We start from the raw sequence: 7,477 nt of genomic DNA, 5'->3' as shown, positions 1-7,477 counted from the left end.
CTCATTTGGTCAATTTTTCATATTTTTCCCTTTTCCTTCCCCTTTCCCTTTTCTTTTCCCCTTTTCCTTTTCCCTTTCCCTCTCCCTTTCTCTTTCACTCTTTCACAGTACTGGTATTTGAATTCAGGGCTTTGCTTGCTAAGCAGGTATAACTCAGCCACACCTCCTATTTTTACTTAACTTATTTTTCAAATAGAGTATTACATTTCTGTCTGGGCCAGCTTGGACTGCAATTTTCCTATTTGTATTCCCCAAATATCTGGAACTACAACTATATAATCATATGTTCAGATTTTTATTGGTTGAAATGAGGTCTCCCAAGATAAGTTCTCTTAAACTTCTTGTCTAGGCTGACCTTAAACTGTAGTCCTCCCAAGTAGCTAGGACTACAGGCATCACCACTTCTTTTTAGATAAGTTTTCACTGTGTAGCCCATGCTGGCCTTGAACTTGCTGTCTACCCAGGCTGCCCTTGAATTCTCAGTTCTTCCTCAGCCTTCTGAGTGCTGGGATCAAAGACATAACTTAGAGTGATATCTCCACTTCATTGAAAAGCAACAAAGACAAAAACTCACCTTAAACTTAACTATCACTCATATCAACTACTGAAATTTTCACTGCTTTTCCCTTTCAGAAGAAATTAGACTGACATTGTTCATTAGGATGATGCTTAATGGTTTTGTGATCTGCTGTTCCCTTCTCCCTGCGTTGGTAGTCAGCTTCTATAGCCCTCCCTAGCTTTGCCCTTGGTAATAATGTAGTAAATGATGTTCTTACCATATAAAATATTAACTACTTTATGTTTTGATAGATGTAAGACAGTTTCTGGCAAGCATGAGAGTGATTTTGGAATCCCTTTTGTCACAGAATAGTGGAAAACCGTAGTAGAAAAACTGTGTAATTCAGTGTTTTCCATGGCAGCTCATCAACTGGTAAGGAGAAGTGGCTATTTGCAATAAGCAGGGAAGGGAGTGGTGGAAATACCAGCATGTGCAGTGAATACTGAGTACTTCATCTTCCTTTAGGTCATCTTTCTCCTAGACTTCTGTTCTTTGGACTTTTCACACTGTACTCTCTTGAGAAAGTTGAAGAAGCTGTTGAAGAAGCTCTGCAATGACCCTGAAGGAGGACTGAGCAAGGTAACTTGAGTTGGCCCTGAACCTGTATTGCTTCCTCTCTTCAGAGAGATATGACTCTACCAAATAAAACATACTGGACTACAGATATATGCAAATAAATTGCCTCTAGAAGCTTTATTGGTATTTTTGCCAATAAGGATAGTAAATACCACCTTGATTTGTCATTAGCATTAGAAAGGAGGCAGAAAAGCTGTATAACTTATCTAATCATTTTAGAATATATTAAGTTACATAAAATCTATGTAAATAAAGTCTGAAAGATTTGTCTGGCCAGGTTCTTGTAGCTCATACCTGTAATACTAACTACTCAGGGTTGAGATCAGAGGATCTCAATTTGAAGCCAGTGTAGGCAGGAAAGCCTGTGAGACTCTTAGCTCCAAATAACCAGTTGGGGGGGGGGGCAGATGAGGAGGGGTAGGCTCGAGATGTGGCTCAATTGGTGGAGTGCTAGTCTTGAATGAAAAAGCCCAGGGACAGCACCAAGACCCTGAGTTCAATCCCCATGACAGGCACACACACAAAAAAATGAAGTCTAAAAGAGAAAATATACATGGAAAGACAAATAAGAAGGTTTGGTATTTAAAAGAATTATCTCCCATACTTAATTTTTATTATATAACATTTGTTCATAATCTTTTTGAGTTTCATAACTGCCTGATGGTAGTAGAAAGGGCATATACATTTAGCAGATCTTTTTTATTTTCTCATTTTGTTTTTTGGTGTAAAACTAGAACTCAAACTTAGTACCTGTTGCTTTGGCTCATTAGGTAGTGCACTACCAACCAACTAAACCATGCCTCCAACCCTGATGTTTTTGTTGGTTGTGGGGCTTAAACTGAGCCTGGGCATGGTGCCTGAGCTCTTCAGCTCAAAGCCAGTGCTCTACCATTTGAGCCACAGCATCTAATCCTAATCGGTTTCTTTGCCAGTATTGGTTCTTAAATTCTGGGCCTATTCCTTAGCTCCTTTTTCTCAAGACTAGCATTCTACCACTTGAGCTATTTCTGGCTTTTAATTGCAGATAAGACTTTCCTGACAAAGCTGACTTCAAACTGCAATCTTCAGATCTCAGCCTCCTGGGTAACTAGGATTAGAATCATGAGCTAAAAAGAAAACTTCCTTTATTTTTAAGAGGAAAAAAGAGTGGTCTTAGACATGCCAAGGTCCTAAGTAAAAATGTGAGCTCTTTAAACTTTTAATTCAGTGTTTTTCTCCAGTGGAATTCATACCAGTACTTATTTTTAAAAATAGTTCTGTCACTGCTAAAAGATAAAAGCATGAGTCCCTAAAGTATAACCCTAATGCACTTCTGCTGAGTGATAGATGTCTATTGACCAGCTTAGCCTGTGTAAAATTTCATCAGGGCTGTCAAAGCCTGTGATCTACAGCACTGATAGTCTATTGTGACAGTTGGTTCTGTAATAGTATCTGGAATTTTCTCCTACTCATTTGTCTGCCTAGCTGGATGTTGAGACCTGGCAGCAGGAACAGCCTGTGGTACTACATACATGGACCAAGAAATCTGCCCATAACTATGAAAATAACTGCCATGAAGTATCTGTCTTTGTTAGCCCAGGGGCAACCTATTTTGAAGTAGAATTTGATGAGAGGTGTGAAACCGAAAAGCGCTAAGACTTACATGTATTTTCTTCCAAGCAATAGTGGATCAAAAACAAGAGAAAGAATATAATAGAGATTATGCCTTCACAGGTATGATTATCTGGAATTTACAGATTCTAGAGTTAGGAAGACACACTGACATAAAACTTGGTACTTATAAGTGGCCTAAGGTAAGTCATATTCCCAAATCAAGGTAAATAAGTACTTCTGTAGCAATTCTTGTCCTTTTTCCAACTTTAGAGCTAAAGGTATGGTGTTTGGAAAAAGAAGGACTACCTAGGCTCTGCTGGCTCATGTTGATAATGTTCAAAATCCTAGCTACTCAGCAGGTTGATATCTGAGGAATAAGATTTAAAGCTAGCCTAGGTAGACAAATCTAAGAGAGCCTTATCTCAACCAGCAAAAAGCAAGAGTGGAGACTTGTTTTGAATGGTAGAATGACAGCCATGACCAAAATAGCTGAAAAAGACTCAAAGCTCTAAGTACAAACCTTAATACTGGCACATTTCTAGAATGTGTTATTAGATAGTTTTGACCATACATCAGGCTGTCAAGGGATGAACACAGGTTTAGGGAGAGGGAAGTCAACTAGGGAAAGGCATTTTAGAAAAGAAGTGCTGAGCTCAGGGCAGGACTTTGAATCAGCTTAAACAAGCAAAGAAGAAGGTAGAGACATTTCAAATGGAGGGCGGTACACCTACAGTGGGCCTGTGATGAAATGGGAAGGAACAGGTGACTAAAAAGGGGATGATAATGGGTAGATTCTGAACATGTGGTACTTGTGGTTTTAGTGGCCTTCAAGTGGTAAGACCTAGTTGCACTCTCAAGATAGACATTGTGGCTAAAGATTCGTAACCAGTAACGAACAGCAAGTCATGATTGGGGACTACCTCACATCACTCATGGGCATCTTGAGGAAATCTACAAGGAAGGTATCCAGGACAGTAGGAAGGAGTATCAGGAAGAAATTCTGGCAGAGAAAAGAGAAAGAACTTAAAGAAGGCCAGAGTTTGCAGAGCCTGGGGTTCAGTGGAGAGGCTTTGCTCTGCAGGTGGTAACTGGGGAGTGATCCAATAGAGACAGTAGAATGGGATTGAAGGAAAAGCAAAACCACAGCATGAAGGGACCATTTCAAAATGTGGTTCACATACAAAAGAATAAATATGGGGGTCTGGGAAAGTGGCTCAGTGGTAGAGTGCTTGCCTTGCATGCATGTGGCCCTGGGTTTGATTCCTCAGCACCACATAAGCAGAAAAAGCTGGAAGTGGTGCTGTGGCTCAAGTGGTAGAGCACTATCCTTGAGCTGAAGAGCTGAGGGACAGCGCCCAGGCCAGAGTTCAGGCCCCACAACCGGACCCAAAAAAACCCGAAACTGTACAGAGGTGTCACATTTCTGGGAGTAAATAATGAGTACATTTCCTAACAAGCATTGTTCCCTCCTCCCACCATCCCTTCCCTCCCACCTCCACAAATACACTCCCCTCCCCCTTCCCCTGCCTAAATTGTAAAGTTCATTTTTCAACAGAGTGTCTTGTGCATCTCATTGTTACAATGGGTTAACCTGTATCCCTATTTAACCATTTTGTATTTCCCTTCCCCTCGCCAAATTAGAGAAACGTATGCACAGGATGTTGGTTTACCAACTTCAAATACAATGAAAACAGGGGTTATAGCGTGGGGGAGGAACATATACAGAAACAAAAAAAATCACATCACACATCATAAGTACATTAGAAACAATAACAAGAAAGTAAACAAATACTTGTGTCCCTATCTTAGGGTTCATTTCCCTTAATATCATCTTATCTGCTCATATGCACATAGCTTTTGATGTATTCTGCTTATCACAGACATATATTAGTTATTGAAAATAAGGGAAACCATGGGACCTATGTTTCTTTGGACTTGTTTTACTTCACTTAATAAATTTTTTTCCCAAGACTTTCCAATTCCTAACAAATTGGGCGATACCATTCTTTCTGATGGAGGCATAGAATTCCATTGTGTATATACACCCATATTTTCTTGATCCATTCATCTACTGAGGGGCATCAGGGTTGGCTCTATATCAGCTATTGTAAATAATGCTGCAGTAAACATACTTGTGCTGGTAGTTTTAGTATGGTCTTGTTTGTGATCATTTGGGTAAATGCCCCAAAGTGGGATTGCTGGGTCATAGGAGAGCTTTATATGGAGTCTTTTGATGAGCCTCCATATTGCTTTCCAAAGTGGTTGAACAAGTTTACACTCCCACCAAGAATGCAGTAGAGTCCCTGTAGCCACATACTCTCCAGCATCTGTTGTTGCAAAAATGGAACATTTCACTAATTTGCGTGTCAGCCTTGCTCAGGGGCCATGCTAATCTCTGTATTGTTCCAATTTTAGCATATTTGCTGCCTAATTGAGCACAGAACATTTTTTATATGTAAAGTGTAATTGATTTTCTTAAACTAGACAATTCAAAAAAAGTAAGCTCAAAAGATTTCTTGTGAAATTTTAGAACCATGTATTTCTTTTTTTTAGCAATACAACAAACTGTTAGTACCATGTATTTCTTACATAAGCACACATTTAAGAAGAAAGTCAAGATTGGCATGTCAAAAACAAAATAATTCCAGATATTTGTTGTTCAAGAGATGTGTAGGAGGAGGAATTCAATTATTCTATACAAGGCACCTGTCATAATGAACACTGCAGCAAGTGTTAAGGTTTGTTAAAAGTGTTAAATGTATTTAATTTTGGGTATTTGCTTATATATGCCAAAATTAGGACTGTTTGGCAGGTCATAAACTTTTCTATAAAGTATTTAAGGTTTATGGTAGCAGACATATGGTACTAATTATGTACATTTCAGAGTTTATAGAAACATTACCAATAAGAAGTTGCAAAGTCTTTGCGTAAAGAAGCAGAGTGAAGAGTTAAGACTTTGTTAAGTACATAGTTTCTGTTAAATTTTTAGGGCTTCCTTACTTTACATGTTAGTGAGGAACAAATGATGATATAAGCCATATACAAATGATGAGATGAACCATAAAAAGTAATCTTCGTGGGTAACTTTAAAGACTACTCATAGCCTATAAAACTCTTTTTAAAGGGCTGGGAAGTTGGCTCAGTGGTAAAGCGCTTGCCTTGCGTGCTTGAGGTCCTGGGTTCGATTACTCAGCACCCATAAGCAAAAAAACAATCCAGAAGTGGTGCTGTGGCTCAAGTGGTAGAGAACTAGCCTTGAGCTGAAGAGCTGAGGGGCAGTGCCCAGACTCAGAGTTCAGGCCCACGACTGGACCCAAAATAAAAACCCAAACAAAATCCTCTGTTTGAACATCATAATCTTAGCCAGTTTTAAATGCACAGGAATATGAGAAAATAGTAAAATCTAATATGTAGAACACTTCAAATACTGAAAACACTGGTAATTGTTTTTTTAATTTTATTAATCATTAATATTTAATTTTCGGTTTTCTTTATTTGTTGCATTGTTTCCCTTTTTGTAATATAATACAACTTTTTATAAGTCGTCATCAGGAGGTACTTTGAGAAGCTTACTGGGATGGCCAAAGATTTTTTATAGGTGCATGTGAGTTTACAAAGAAGAAAATTAAGAACAAAATATTTATTAAAAAAATTATCAAGTACAGTCTGAATCAGGAGGGATGAAAAATGTCCACACTCAAAATCTTAGCCCTCATCTGAAGTGGTGGTATTACAGAGTTGAGACCACAAAAGTGAGAGACTGTTTTTGTGTTTTTTTTTAATATTTTATTTTATTTTATTTGAGAACATACTGTACAGAGGGGTTACAATTACATGGGCAGGATAATGCATACATTTCTTACCAAGCATTGCAACCTCCTCCTTTGTTTACCCTTCACCTCCCGTGTTTTTTGTTTTTGTCAGTCGTGAGGCTTGAACTCTGGGCCAGAGCGCTGTCCCTGCACTCTTCAGCTCAAGGCTGGCTCTCTACCCCTTGAGCCATGGCGCCACTCTGGTTTTCTAGTGGTTTATTAGAGATAAGTCTCACGGACTTTCCTGCCCAGGCTGGCTTTGAACTGTGATCCTCAGAACTCAGCCTCCTGCATAGCTAGGATTATAGTCGTGAGCTGCTGGCACCCAGCATTGTTTTGTTGATTTTTATTTTGTTGGTCATGGGGCTTGAACTCTGGGGCCTGGGTGCTGTCCCTCAGCTCAAGGCTAGCGCTACCACTTGAGCCTTCGTCTTTTTCTACTTCTGTGGTGCTGAGAAATCAAACCCAGGGCCTCATGCATTGCAAGGCAAGCACTCTACCATTGAGCCACCTTCCCAGCTCCTGAAAGACTGTGTTTTAAAAAATCATCTAAACAACATTTGCTTTCTGCTTTGGGTTATATAATGAAATATATGAATATCTTTTTATATTTTTGTGAATTGTCATACTTCTAAATTTATACTAACTTCAGCCACTTTATCCTTTTCAAAGTCATGAAATATCGCTGAGAAATTTCTTCTGGGAAAATTGTATTTGCACTTATAATTTCTTCTGAGTCATTTTTATTTTTATTTATTTTTTATTTTTTTATTGTGAAAAAACTGTACAGAGGGGTTACAATTACATGGGCAAGATAATGAGTACATTTCTTATCAAGCATTGTAGCCTCCTCCTTTGTTTCCCCTTCCCATTCCTTCCAAGCCTCCCCCCCTCACCCAGTACTCCCCCCAACCCCCCACCAAAGTTGTAAAGTTCA

General features: G+C 39.0%; 1 non-coding gene across 1 annotated transcript; it reads right to left on the bottom strand.

Moving 5' to 3' along the window:
- Positions 1-5,063: 5,063 nt before the first annotated feature.
- Positions 5,064-5,167, bottom strand: LOC138805110 (U6 spliceosomal RNA). The gene has a single exon (XR_011365442.1). It is a non-coding gene; the product is annotated as a U6 spliceosomal RNA (small nuclear RNA).
- Between the last annotated feature and the right edge of the window lie 2,310 nt (positions 5,168-7,477).

The sequence above is a fragment of the Dipodomys merriami genome, unplaced genomic scaffold, assembly GCF_024711535.1.
Source record: "Dipodomys merriami isolate MVZ:Mamm:240054 unplaced genomic scaffold, mDipMer1.0.p SCAF_3855, whole genome shotgun sequence".
Classification (NCBI taxonomy): Eukaryota; Metazoa; Chordata; class Mammalia; order Rodentia; family Heteromyidae; genus Dipodomys; species Dipodomys merriami.
The sequence above is the reverse complement of the archived record's forward strand: the minus strand, read 5'-3'. Positions and strand labels throughout refer to the sequence as shown.